The sequence below is a fragment of the Carassius carassius genome, chromosome 9, assembly GCF_963082965.1.
Source record: "Carassius carassius chromosome 9, fCarCar2.1, whole genome shotgun sequence".
Lineage (NCBI taxonomy): Eukaryota > Metazoa > Chordata > Actinopteri > Cypriniformes > Cyprinidae > Carassius > Carassius carassius.
Window position 1 is genome coordinate 9667582 of NC_081763.1, and position 13879 is coordinate 9681460.

Genomic DNA, 13879 nt, shown 5'->3' on the forward strand with positions numbered 1-13879 from the left:
TGTGTCTGTCTGTCTGTCTCTGTCTGTCTGTTTGTCTGTCTCTGTCTGTCTGTCTGTCTGTCTTTCTGCCTGTCTGTCTGCCTGTCTCTTTCTCTGTCTCTGTATGTCTGTCTGCCTGACTGTCACTGTCTCTGTCTGTGTGTCTGACTGTCTGTCTGTCTCTGTCTGTCTGTCTGTCTCTGTCTGTCTGCCTGTCTGTCTCTGTCATGTCTCTGTGTGCCTGTCTGTCTGGCTGTCGGTCTCTGTCTGCCTGTCTGCCTGTCTGTCTCTGTCTCTGTCTGTCTGTCTGTCTGTCTGTCTGTCTGTCTGTCTGTCTGTCTGCCTGTCTGTCTCTGTCTCTGTCTCTGTCTCTGTCTCTGTCTGTCTGTCTGTCTGTCTGTCTGTCTGTCTGTCTGTCTGTCTGCCTGTCTGTCTCTGTCTCTGTCTCTGTCTCAGTCTGCCTCTCTGTCTGCCTGTCTGTCTCTGTCTGTCTGTCTGTCTCTGTCTGCCTGTCTGTCTCAGTCTCAGTCTCAGTCTCAGTCTCAGTCTGCCTGTCTGTCTGCTTGTCTGCCTGCTTGTCTGTCTGTCTGTCTGTCTCTGTCTCTCTCTCTCTGTCTGTCTGTCTGTCTGTCTCTGTCTCTCTCTGTCTGTCTGCCTGTCTGTCTGTCTGTCATGTTGGAATGTCTGTTTCCCTTTTGAATGGGAACTCAAGCTGAGGCCCCTATATGGCACTAAGGGAAACATGGTTACATGCGTAACCTGAGACGTTCCCTTTTCGAATGGGAACTTGAGCTGCGTCCCATAGAGGATGTTATGAGGAATGCCCATAGTGCCCTTTAGGGGATGCATCATCTTGTTCCCCTTGCATCCAACTAAAATCTCTATGGTCAGAAGAATACTAAAATGTGGATAAAACAATTAATCAATTTACAGTGTAAGGTTTGTTGGCTTGCATGTAATTTGCCCTCATTCCTCATTGCATCTGGCAACCTGCATGTACATACAACCTGAGGAGGAGGAGGAATTGGGACTTAATTTTGAATTTTAACTCTATATCTCAATATTAAATACTGCACCTTTAAAAAAATCTATGTATGCAGGCATGAATTATTCACAATATGATCAACAAGATGCATTTATAAAATATTTCCCTATCATGCCAACTTTACCACTTATAAGTGCACTTATAGAGATGTTTGGCCCATGCTACTGTACAGTGCCGTCGCTCCCTACACGCAGAGTACGCAGTCTGCGTAGGGCACCAACTCCCAGGGGGGGCACCATCCCAGTTGCTCAAAAAAAAAAAAAACAACCTTCCGCCATTCTCCCATCCGCGCTCGCGACCGCTTGTACCTCATGTTTTCGGCTGAATGTTCATAATTGATGGATGAACATCTATGTCCGGGTAAAGGACATCAGCAATCCAGCGCAGAGAAAAGAAAACTAAAGAAAGTAAAACAATAATAAAAAAAAAAAGTTGGCTTGACCTTAGATGTTCCAGAGTCTCAAATTTAGGGACCGTCTCTAAAGTTACATGCGATATTGGTATACACCTTTCTAACGTCAGTAGCATTTGAGGAGAATGACTTACATTCATAAAAACAACTGTAATTGTTCATCTAGGTGACAGCTATAAAGCACAATTGAATTGAATGTTGGATATTTATTAAAATAAACTGTACATCATATGTAAATTATGCTACTTTTTCACATGGGCTCAAACGCAAATTTGAAACTCAATAGCATTTGAGGAGAAAGACTTGCAGCCATAAAACAATTGTAATGTGTTCATTTAGGTGTCAGCTACAATGCAAACCTTAAACATTTTTTATATATATTAAAATAAATTATAAATCATTTAGGTAAAAAATAGGCCCATTTATCACTTTCAGGCACATTCCTGTGAACTTTTTTTTATTTTTTTTATGAAAATTACCCATGGTTTTAACAATAACAACAACCATCATTCTTGTTGCCATGGTAGCTGCAAATTAGCCATGGTTTTGTTACTTCAAATAATAATTTACAAAGTATTAATATACTGTAATATTGTTTTGATGTTGTTGTTGCTATAAAAAAAGAGCTAAGCCATCAATAGCCTTTAAAATGACTTAAAATGCATTATATAAAAAAACAATGAGGCAATAATGATTGCTTAATAATAAAACTGTCAAAATACATAATGTAGGCAAATACAAAATAAACAATTTATGTACATTATTACAAATGCCTGCAAAGGGAGCCAAATGCCATGTAATTGCTGCTGTTACACTTACAGGAGAATCAAATCCTTGTTTAGGCTACTGACCAAACATTTAATTCAAATAGTCACTTAATCTTCCATTTTTGGCCACCTTTTTGCTATAGATGACACAGCCTTTATAATTTATTCAACAAAAAACATGCATATCACAACCCTTACAAAAATAAACCATGGTTTTATCATAGTAAAACTGCTTAATTTCCTTTTGCATGATTTCTTAATGCTTGAGACTATAAAATAAAAGAGTCATAATAAAGTTATAGCCATAGGTAAATGTCGAGAGCTACAATTGTAATTTGAAAATAATACAATTTATTCATTTAGTTTTTTATTTGATTAAAGTTATTTTTTTCACCCCTATACTAGGTGTTTTTTTCATCATATATATGAAATCATATATATTAACAATTTTATTATTTCTTTTAATAGTATTTGGCGACCCGCCTGCAATACCACCGCGACCCACTAGGGGGCCGCGGCCCACAGGTTGAAAACCACTGATCTACAAGAAGTGTGAACTGTGATTAGGTCACCATCACCTTGCAAACTATTTATACTCTAATCACTAGGGTGACTACTACTTGAAGACCTTGAGGTACTTGAAGACCTTCAGATCTTTGAGTGCGACTGAGAATAACCAGACTTGTAATAGACATCCTCAGTTATATCACTCCAAAATTGGACTCCATGAGCACCCGAAGAGATCGCTGTGTTTTCTGGGATACCTCAGGACTCTGAGACCTGTCTACATCATGAATACAAGAAAACCTTAAGAAGTTTCTACTCAACAGAAATGCACTGCTTCATGCTCAGTGGTGTGAAAATAGGATTACAAAATACACTGGGGTGGGATATTGTGTTCAAATACTAGGTATACATTCATTCTGGCCACATTTTCCCTCAAAGTTACAGACTAATGCAATAAATTCAAAAGCAGAGTGCACAAGCTCCAGGAGGCATTTCTGTTCAGAAGCATGTTGTCCTTCACATCTACCTTGCTGGCAGCAAATCTGATTTCATTTCAACCCACTTGATGCCACACACACTGCGTTCTGACAAAGGCAGATCAATACTCTCAAACATTTATGACATGTTCCAGAAACTCTACAAGCTGAAGAGGAGGCTATCTCGAATTTACAATAATGCAGCTCACATGGCACAGATGTAAGTGTCCTGGAACACCTTAGCAACACCCTGGCAACCACCCAGAACACCCTAGAAACGCCCTAGCAGCCACCCAGAACACCTTTGCAACTCTGTAGCAACCACCCATGCATAGCAACAACCCCAGAAAACCTTGGCATTACAAACCAATGCCCTAGCAGCCACCCAGAACAGCTTAATGCCATGGCAACCTCCCAGCCCTGGCAACCACACTGAACACTTTAGCAACTATAGCAACCACCTACGCATAGCAACAACACAGATGACCAATGCCCTGGCAACCACCCAGAACCCCAACACAAAAAGATTACATATATATATATATATATATATATATATATATATATATATATATATATATATATATATATATATATATATATATATATATATATAAACATATATATGTAGTGCCTTAAATATTACATTACACCTGGGTTTTACAAACTCAGTGTAATGTAAGAGCTTCAGCAGGTTTGTGAGTTGATGAAAAGCTATTAATTAATTAAATCATAAAATAAAATAATTTCAATACTAAAATAAATATTTGATTTGTTTACCTGCATGTCAGTGTGACAATTAACCAACATCGGAGAACTGCAAACATGCAAATGTGAAGTTAAACTATTGAAATATAATTATTGAAATATTACATTTCCAAAGAGATATTTCAAGTATTTCATTTTAAGGAGTTTGGTCGACAAAAACTTTTCTGAATCGCTGCATTATATGAACAAACATTATTTTGCATTCATCCTATCATGTTTGTAACATTGTTTTTAAAACAAAATAAAGTTTTTTTTTGTTTGTTTGTTTTTATGAGCATTTTAGACTAATACAAATTGTAAAATAGACTTAAATCGTAAGTGGTCATTTAGCTTTACACACAATAACACATGTTTATTGGAGCTCACTAAATCAGTCTGTACATTTTGAACTGTGTTTGCATTAGTCCTCTTGAGAACATTATGCTTTGCTCAGATGGGCCTAAGTGGCACTCTCCATTATTTGCCTAAATGAGCTTCAAATTATAGCAGATAATATGTGTTCCAAACACATTAATTAAATGAGCATATTAAAAAACAATAAAACATATTTCCATAAAAAAAAATGTGTCTGAGCCCTGTGTGACTCATAATTTTCACTTCCTTTCAAAGCCCGCTTTCACAGTTCAGAGGACACATCATCAGTAAAGACTGTTGTGCTTTACAAACCCTCTTTTATAAAGCGTTCTGGAGGGTGAAGAAATGTGTTGAAAATGATACTTGCAGTAGTCTGGGTCGTATCACTGTCAGCTTATTTTAGCCAAATTACCCTGACCTCACTGCTCTGGTCTAATTACGCTCTATGACTGATTACATTTCCTACATTTTTTTTAAACCAGGTACAATTACAACATGTCTATGTGAATTGAAAGATAATCCTAACACTGTAAATGTTCACATTTCACTTGTATACATGCAAAATCTTAAAAAGCACTCTGAAAATGTTTGGTAGAGTTGTCTATGATGGAATAAAATGAAACTACTGCTGAGTCAGGCTCATAGCTAATGACAAAAATATGCTGAAAACAGATTAAAAACAGATTATATATATATATATATAATCTCACCAAGGCTTGGTGAATCTCACCAAGAGTCTCACCAAGGCTTATTTGACCAAAATACAGTTAAAATACGTAATTTGTGAAATATTTTAACATTTTAAGAAAATGTTTTCCATTTGAATATATTTAAACATTTATTTTACTGCTGTGATATCAACATTTTAATTTTAGGAGCTGTTATTCTAGTCTTCAGTGTCACATGATGCTTCAGAAATCATTCTACTATGATGATTTTCTGCTCAAGAAACATTTCTTATTATGTTTAAATGTTTAAAACTGTTGTGCAGCTTACTATTTTTGTGGAAACTATACAATACGGTTCTATTTATTTATTTATTTTTATTTTTTACTGAATAAAAAACAACTGCAATCATTTTCTATCAATTTAATGCCTTGCTGAATTAAAGTACTCATTTCTGATAAATATAAATGAAAAATATTTGTGGAAAGGTTTTAATGGGTTTATTTGCTGATCTCTAAATTATAGAATATAAATCTGTACAGTCAAATTTGGCAAACATGCTTGCTATATCTCCTCGTGGGATTCTGAAGGCCAACTCTGAACATCTGGACACTGTTGAAGAAAGACATTACAATGACCTAATGCTAAAATGATGGAACGATTGGAACTGTTAATTTGCTACATTAACATTTGTCACTGCAGCGAGGCTCATTTTCTGAACTCGTGTGTCTTTGAAGACTGTTGGAACTAAAAAAAATAAAATAAAAAAAGAGTAATGATGTCTTTAGCAGCAAGAGTTCACGTGGGTGTGAAAATGACCAATGATTATGATTCCACGTCTAAACCCAAAGACCTGGCTTATACAATATGAGAATTACACACATTACTATACCTATCTGGCATTTAATATAGATGCTTTTGACTTCACATTGACCCTCTGTTCCCATGTTATATAAACCGAATGCTAATTTAAAAGAGTACCTGCGCATATTTGCTGAACCAGCCGAGTGCATCTAAGCCTCAACTAACACAGAGTCTAGCTGATTAGAGCCGGATTACTGTGGTCTTTTACAACAAAGTTGAAGGAAAGAAGCCAGTGGGGAAGTCCAATTCAGCATGCTTTTATCTTTTGGCTTGTCCTAAATAAATGCATTCACAAACAGTTCTGAAACGGGTCAGATTAAACACTTTGATTGTTTGCGTGTGAAATACTGATGGTGACCACACACAGATCTTTCTTTTGCAGCTCATGGAATCAGGCCAACATGAACCGCTGAATCAAATCAATCAGATTCATGATGTGTTTATGCATGATAAGGAGATCATGTGGATTAGATAAGGTTTTAATGTATGTTTAAGGTTGATTATAAAAAACACAACTTTTTGTTTCTAATAAAAGAAGCTTTTTTAGTTTCTCTTGCAAAACATTGAAATTCACAGGATAACGCCTTCAATGAATTATACTGGAAAAGGACAAATTGGAGAGACTGACACTTGTTTACGTGTGTATAGCCTACGTGTTTAATTAGCACACATAATTCAGTTTCGCTTCAGTGGGTTTGTATAGTATTATATACATTACAAATTGTTCCAGTGCAGCAACAAACAATGTTCTCAGCCGTAGGATTGGATCAGATGATTAGTTATGTTATGGTTGAGCTAAAACAATAAAAAAAAATTCAGTAATTGAAATCAGTTTTAAACTTCAATTAAAATCAGAAATGTTGCAACAAACTGATAAATAAGCTTACTTTGAATTACTTGAGTAACTAAAACCTAAAAACCTAACACTACGTAATTGAAGCTATACAGAAACATAAAAAACCACATAACCAAATTACCTTTAAATAGACCTTAATAAAATAAAAAAAAAATGATAAACGCGTTAATTCAAAGTATTAATAAACTCCATAATAGTAAATCCTCTTAAAAACCACCGAACGCCACTTCCATTTATTTAATTACTGTGCCCTCTTTTGGTGCAAATGTGATTAGCAACTACACTGTAAAATCATTTCTTTGGTTGGCTTTCTAGTTTGATCCAAAGCATATGCATCGATTCTGATCTACATTTAAACCGTTTTGAAACGTCTGTACAGATAAGAACAAATATTTCCACATGATTTATTGGGGTCAAAGCATTCCAGTTATGACAAAGACACAGTTGAATAAAGATGTGTTTGATGAAGTCTAACTTCCCACACTTAGGGGAATCTCCAAACGTAAGGTTCTCTCTCAGCTGAAAGTGATTCTTTGTGTACAAGAGCCGGTTACTGTTAAACTGATTCCTACGCTGCAAAAGGTCAGCAACAAAAAATCCTTCTTTCAACAGGACAGAAAAGCACTTGCTTTGTTTGAGCCCATTTTATGACTCTTTTTATGATCATTTATCACACATGTTTATTGGGGTCTTCTTTCAAACATATGTTCACTTGAATGAATTTTATGCATACGGATGGGTGGTCCATGCCGGATATGATCCTGGTTTGACCCCTAAATTGCCCATTTCTGAGAAATATGAACCGGACAAAGGTGTCAGGGGGCAAATGGTCCGTACACATTATGCATAACTGTCCATCGCATATACAGTAGATTCCTCTATAACACCCCCATCCTTCTTAGACTACATATTCTGAAATTTCAGAAATACTTGATTGTTTTCAAATCAGATTAGAATAGCTTTCATGACTTTTTGTCATTTCATTCTTTATAAGCATGCTTCATACACACACACACACACACACACACACACACACACACACACACAAACACACACATATATATATATATCTTTTATTTTTTATTTCAGATTTCCTTTTTTTAGTACATTAACATTACAAATAACACTGGTAAACAAAATGTTTTAGACTTGAAAAAATGATTGTGCTAAACACTAAGTATATTCATGAAATATGTGTAGTTCAGTCCCAGTTTTCTTCTTGCAGTGAGTCATTTTCACTTAACCGAGTCATTTCGAGTTATTTTCACTGCATGGGAGGAACCAACACTGAGGACCTGACAGGGTCCGATTTCATTTTACAAGGGCTTTTAAGGCCACCAAGGGAAGATGATGCCATTTTACTTATACTTCAGGTGCACTCTATTAGTGTTAGCAACAACAGAGCAGTCATTCAACCAAAACATATGTCTCCTTCTTGCTTAAGCTACCTTGATTTACCACGAGATGGCGCCCTAAGCTAACCCATATTGATGTGCACCTCATATATATCACTGTTTTTATTCAATTCAATTCAAGTTTATTTGTATAGCGCTTTTTACAATACAAATCGTTACAAAGCAACAGAAAATTATGTTTCTACAATATTTAGTAGTAGCTAGTAGTTTGTGCACGTTTGACAGGATTTTAGAAAAATAAAAATAATAATAATAATACAAGACATAGTCAGCTAGATGATGAACTATCAATATTATTAATTAATAGTAATTATATGATGCAGTCACACATGTAGCAATAATTGTTAGTTCTGTTTGTTGATTCAAGGTTAGGATCATCTGGGGTCCTCTGAGGGTCAGCATCATCTCTTCTCAGGTGTTCTGGATGCAGACTGGAGCTTGTGTAAATCCTAGTTACCACGGGATGTAAATCCCGTGGCAAAACATAGAAACAAAATAGAGACATCATTAGCATAGCTGCTGATCCAACAAAGTAAAATTAGTTTAACCCAAGCTAAAGAATAAAAATGCAGATGCAACTACACTCACAATTTAAGAGATACATTATTTGAATGCTTGGCGAAAGAGATGCGTTTTTAATCTAGATTTAAACAGAGAGAGTGTGTCTGAACCCCGAACATTATCAGGAAGGCTATTCCAGAGTTTGAGAGCCAAATGTGAAAAAGCTCTACCTCCTTTAGTGGACTTTGCTATCCTAGGAACTACCAAAAGTCCAGTGTTTTGTGACCTTAGGGTGCGTGATGGGTTGTAGCGTGGTAGAAGGCTAGTTAGGTACGCAGGAGCTAAACCATTTAGGGCCTTATAGGTAAGTAATGATAATTTGTAACTGATACGGAACTTAATAGGTAGCCAGTGTAGAGACTGTAAAATTGGGGTAATATGATCATATTTTCTTGACCTGGTAAGGACTCTAGCTGCTGCATTTTGGACTACCTGTAGCTTGTTTATTGACGAAGCAGGACAACCACCTAGAAGTGCATTACAATAGTCCAGTCTAGAGGTCATGAATGCATGAACTAGCTTTTCTGCATCAGAAACAGATAACATGTTTCGTAGCTTGGCAATGTTTCTAAGATGGAAGAATGCGGTTTTTGTAACATTGGAAATATGATTTTCAAAAGACAAATTGCTGTCCAATATAACACCCAGATTTCTGACTGTAGAGGAAGTAACAGTACATCCGTCTAGTTGCAGATTGTAATCTACAAGATTCTGTGTATTGTTTTTTGGTCCAATAATTAATATCTCTGTCTTATCCGAATTTAATTGGAGAAAATTATTTGTCATCCAATCTTTTACATTTTTAAAACACTCTGTTAGCTTAGATAATTGGGAAGTTTCATCTGGTCTCGTTGAGATATATAGCTGAGTATCATCAGCATAACAGTGGAAGTTAATTCCGTATTTTCTAATAATATTACCAAGGGGCAACATGTATATTGAAAATAGAAGGGGACCTAGGACGGATCCTTGTGGCACTCCATATTTTACTGATGATAAATGAGATGACACCCCATTTAAGTAAACAAAATGGTAGCGATCGGACAGGTAGGATCTAAACCATCTTAGAGCCTGCCCTTGAATACCTGTATAGTTTTGTAATCGATCTATGAGTATGTCATGATCTATGGTGTCGAACGCAGCACTAAGATCAAGTAAGACTAGAAATGAGATGCAGCCTTGATCTGACGCAAGAAGCAGGTCAATTGTAATTTTAACAAGTGCAGTTTCTGTGCTATGGTGGGGCCTAAAACCTGACTGAAATTCTTCATACAGATCATTTTTTATGCAGGAAGGTGCTCAATTGAGCAGACACAACTTTTTCTAAAATTTTAGACATAAATGGAAGATTTGAAATAGGCCTATAATTTGCCAGTACACTAGGATCTAGTTTTGGTTTCTTAATAAGAGGCTTGATAACCGCCAGCTTGAATGGTTTTGGGACGTGACCTAAAGATAACGACGAGTTAATGATATTGAGAAGCGGTTCTTCGGCTACAGGTAACAGCTCTTTTAGTAATTTAGTGGGTACAGGATCTAATAAACATGTTGTTGGTTTAGATACAGTGATAAGTTTATTTAGCTCTTCCAGTCCTATATTTGTAAAGCACTGCAGTTTATCTTTGGGTGCGATGGATGAAACTGAAGTGTTAGACGCTGTAGAATCTACATTCGCTATTGTATTTCTAATGTTATCTATTTTATCAGTGAAGAAATTCATAAAGTCATTACTATTTAACGTTGGTGGAATATTTGAATCAGGTGGCGTCTGGTAATTTGTTAATTTAGCCACTGTGCTAAATAAAAACCTTGGATTGTTTTGGTTATTTTCAATGAGTTTGTGGATATGCTCTGCCCTAGCAGTTTTTAGAGCCTGTCTATAGCTGGACATACTGTTTTTCCATGCAATTTTAAAAACTTCCAAGTTAGTTTTTCTCCATTTGCGTTCAAGACTACGAGTTACTTTCTTGAGAGAGTGAGTATTACTGTTATACCATGGCACAGTACGTTTTTCTCTTACCTTTTTCAATTTGATGGGGGCAACAGCTTCTAATGTATTAGAGAAAATAGTGCCCATGTTGTCAGTAATTTCGTCTAATTCATGTGTATTTTTGGGTACAAATAGCAGTTGAGATAGATCAGGCAGGTTATTTGCGAATCTTTTGGTGGCTGGAACAATAGTTCTGCCCAGACGGTAACGCTGAGACATATAGTTAATATCAGTTATACGCAGCATGCACGATACAAGGAAATGGTCTGTAATATCATCACTTTGGGGTACAATATCTATAGCAGTAAGATCGATTCCATGCGATATAATTAGATCTAGTGTATGATTAAAACGATGAGTGGGCCCGGTGACATTTTGCTTGACTCCAAAGGAGTTTATTAGGTCAGTAAACGCAAGTCCTAATGTATCATTTGCATTATCAACGTGAATATTAAAATCTCCCATGATTAGCGCCTTATCAACTGTAACTAGAAGGTCTGAGAGGAAATCTGCAAATTCTTTTAGGAATTCTGTATACGGCCCTGGTGGTCTATACACAGTAGCCAGAACAAGAGATACATTAGATTTCTTTTGCATGTCTGACAGTGTAACATTTAGCAGAAGTATTTCAAAAGAGTTAAACCTGTATCCTGTTTTCTGAGTAACATTGAGAATATCACTATATATTGTTGCAACACCTCCTCCACGACCAGTCTGACGGGGCTCATGCTTATAACAGTAGTTTGGTGGAGTAGACTCATTTAGACCAAAATAATCATTTGGTTTTAGCCAGGTTTCAGTCAAGCAGAGTACATCAAAACTATTATCTGTGATCATTTCATTTACAATAACTGCTTTGGGTGTCTAATATTTATGAGCCCAAACTTTAAAAATTGTTTTTGTTCATTTACTTTACATTTTTCTGGTTTAATTACGATAAGATTTTTTCTAGATCCTACATTATATTTTGACCTCACTATTCGGGGAACAGACACAGTCTTAATAGTTTTTACAGCACAAGTACTTTTATCATTTAAGCGGGTGGAACAAAAGTCATCATAATAGTTATTAGAGAATTGTCTTACTAGTCACATGGAGCGAAGTGTCCTGGAGATGTTGTCAGAGAGCAGCTCCGCTCCGATTCTGCTGGGGTGTAATCCATCAGCGCGAAACAGCCTAGGACGCTCCCAGAAAAGATTCCAGTTATTAACAAACAGCAGTTTCTGTTCTTTACACCATGACAACAACCATTCATTTAAAGCAAAAAGTCTACTGAACCTTTCGTGTCCTCGTCGTTTAGTTCTAGTTTGATCAAATGAAAGCTTCTGTAAGTGAACGAGCTTTAAAAATAATGACTGTATTCAAACAGGTTTCTGAAGCACTTCCCCCGTCTTCCAATGTTCAGCCAAACATGTAGACCCAGAGTTTACCTGGACTTAAGAGTCTGATCAGATTGCATTGATAAAGGATTTGGCAGCATAGAGACAGCCATTATCATCTAATAATCGGCAAAAGGTTCAATGACTGTGATATCCGGGATCTGAAATTAGTGATATGGTATCATGACATAAAAATCTGTGGGGTGAGATTTTAGAAGTGTTTATATCTTTCAGTCTGGAAAAAAGATTAGATTGCAGTCTAGCATATTGTACCAGTGAAATATACTGAAAAATACTGATGGTAAACATTCACATTATTGGGCAACAGGCACTTTCCTTCCAGAACCAATGAATGCATAACCGTAACAGAGACCAAAGCTTCAGTCTGCAACACCAAGTGCAAGTCAAACAACTCACATCAAGCCTCAGAGCCCATATAATCAGAAATGTTAGAAACGCACCTACAGTACTATTAACACACACACACACACACACACACACACACACACACACACACACACACACACACACACACACACACACACACACACACACACACACACACACATTTTCTTGTCACACAAGAAAAAAGGTGCAAAAGCTGTCACTGGGGCAGTACCTTACATCTTAAAGATGCATATTGGAAATGTTGGTAGAAACACAGATATTTATTTTCTGTATTTTTTTTTCAATATAATATTTTAGAAATATTGTATTCTAAATTAACATTTTATCACTTTTTTCTCTGATACTCATAGCATGGATTAATTTTTTTCTTGTTGTTTCTGCAAAGTAGGATTCACGTTGAATTTCCCTCTGAGTGATGAGTAATTTTCATAAAAGAAAGAAAGAATTTGCGTATTTTTAAGGGATTATTCCTTTCAGTATAAGTAAAGCTCCTTCTTTATTAGAGTTGTATTTGCAGTGCTGTGTTAACAGCATGTTATCATGGCTGTTTAGAGATAATGATTGTTTTTGGATTCAGCAGACCCCATCATTATGTTGATTATTTATCCCCAAGGTCTCTCCTGATCCTCTCAAAACACTTGAGGTTAATGATAGATGTTTAATAAAAAATGTAGAGAACCATGATACTGCTCTGCAATCCAGACTAGACAGAATTACTCTGGTAAATTAAAACCAGACTTATAACTTCTCTACTCATTTTCCAGTCCACATGCAAAAAGTCCAGTTAGTGGTTATGTCATGGTTTTCTGCATTGTTTTGTGTCTTTGATCACATAGATGCAACTAAAAGAAAGGAAGGGAGCCAGTAAATCTACCTCCGAAGATAATAATATCTTTGAATGTGCTCTTTTGCAAAGGGATGGCACACTGAAAGAGACTGCTGCCAACCAATAGACATTTATCCACACAAAAATTCTTTAAGCGCTGCATGTTCAGTACTTTGAACTCATTTCGCATATACGATCTAAGTAAAGCACAAAGAAATGGAAATCTAAAAATAAGATAATTTTGGCCATTATCCTAGACATTCATCTCCTCTGATGTAAACAGGACAGAATGAGTTTAAAACCGCATCAGTGCTTTGGCAGTTTGAATGCTGGAGAAATTGGAAAACCTATAGGAGGTCTGGTTTTGTGAAAAAAATCTGTCTCTGTGGAAGTGAAGAGATAACCGGGAAACCACACTGATGTGACTTCTGCTCTGACTGAGTGTCTGTTCTCTGTCCACAAGAGTTGATGATAAACCAGTGAAGGTGCGGGGTTACTCAAAGGCCAGCTAAAGACATATGGCTAAGGGACACAGTGCCAACATCATGGAGGTGATGGAGCGGTATTTAATAATCAGAGGTGATAACAACATTCTCATTTTTTTTC